Here is a 1,583-nt window from a genome sequence, read left to right on the forward strand (position 1 = left end):
CCCCCCCCTCAAAACTTTAGAAGTAAATAAATAAAATCACAGACACCGCTCAAAAAATGCGTTGGATCGGAAAGAATCACTGAACACAACCCCCTTTAGCGATTAACGATTGGTCAGAATTTGATTTTAATGTCTGATCTTCGCACATAAACCAGTCAGGTTCTTGTTTTTACTCTGGCAAAAATCACATTTTTTGATTCAATTATTTCTTTGTCAGACTCCACTAAGCACTTGCTGACACACACACACACACACACACACACACACACGCATGCCTTAATTACATGAACTGAAATCTAGAGAACATCCTTCAGTAGGGCCATGCAAATTTTTTAAACAGCAAAAAATATAAATAAATGAATAAATGAATGAAATAAAATAAACTGAAGCATTATTTTTATGAAGGAATAACTCTCACGAATCATGAGTGACACTCAGCTAAATCTCTCGCAATCGCTCCAAATACTAAATCTTATTATCCCCGAGCATTCCTCCACCTTCTGGCTTACGGACAAGTTTTGTTTTTTGTTGTCAAAATATTTTCCCATGTGGTTTTCATTATGATAAGGAGTATTGCTTCTAAATTACATTAGTAACACCTACTGCCTATCCTGAGTGTTTCTTGTGGCTGGTGCCTGATGAACCTGTCAGTTTGTACCCATCGACATTTGACCTGTGACACAGCGACCCCACCTCTCCCGTTCCACCCAAGGAAAAAGTCTTTCATTGTCACAAATCGAATCCATTTGGTTGTGAAATAATTTCCACCGCTACAGATATTATTTTGTATCGCTCTTAGAGCCGAATACTGCGTCTTTGTATTCACCAGCACCAATTAATCTCTAACAGGCTTGTCTCCTAATTGCATTTGGGGTTCGATAGCTGAAGATGAAATAAAATCGATCGCTGCAAGAATTTGGTGGAAGACATTGCGTGGATCTCCTATAGAAACATATTCACGCAGAAATCCTTTGGGAAGTGGCAAACAAAAAAAGAAGGAAAAACAATAACAAAGAATACATAACTAAAAGTCGAAAACAATGACAATAACAACGCCCAAAAAGTCTACTGACAAAGTAACTTGACCTGCTAAAAATAGCTGCGCCAATCACTCTCAGATCACACCATGCGGTTTATATATATATATATATATATATATATATACGGTTTATATTAGAATTGGTACCTATGTATATACATATATGTAGTATGTTACCAGCAAATGTTGTTTTACCTTACCGTGAAGTCAGTGCTACGGTACACAGAGAGTCCTTCTTGTTGATCTGCCTAGATTCTAATGAATCCTGTAACTAATCTATTTTAATATTTAAAACAAGTTTGATTCGGTCCCACGCAACTTAAACTTTCGTTGGTTCGTTACTGGAGCCTAACTGGTCGGGTTCGGGTTCCTGTAACGAACTTACGAAACATTTTAAGTTCCATGAGACCAAATCAAACTATTTTTAATAATAATAATAATAATAATTATTATTATTATTATAACAACAACAACATATAGGAGAGAGAGAGAGAGAGAGAGAGAGAGTGTGTGTGTGTGTGTGAGAGAGAGAGAGAGAGTATGT

The 1,583-nt window shown here is 36.6% G+C and overlaps 1 protein-coding gene across 2 annotated transcripts in view; it reads right to left on the reverse strand.

The window, feature by feature from the left end:
• Positions 1-1,583, reverse strand: part of LOC106874275 (coiled-coil domain-containing protein 125) — an 18,750-nt gene that overhangs the window by 16,080 nt on the left and 1,087 nt on the right. Inside the window, exon 1 of one of the 2 annotated variants that reach the window (XM_052974292.1) lies at positions 1,240-1,377. The exons of the other annotated variant lie outside the window; for it this stretch is intronic. The gene's annotated coding sequence lies outside the window, so the exon portion shown is untranslated. Of the gene's footprint in view, positions 1-1,239; positions 1,378-1,583 lie in introns of those variants that run through there. 2 annotated transcript variants of the gene reach the window in all.

This window comes from Octopus bimaculoides, chromosome 18, assembly GCF_001194135.2.
Source record: "Octopus bimaculoides isolate UCB-OBI-ISO-001 chromosome 18, ASM119413v2, whole genome shotgun sequence".
Classification (NCBI taxonomy): domain Eukaryota; kingdom Metazoa; phylum Mollusca; class Cephalopoda; order Octopoda; family Octopodidae; genus Octopus; species Octopus bimaculoides.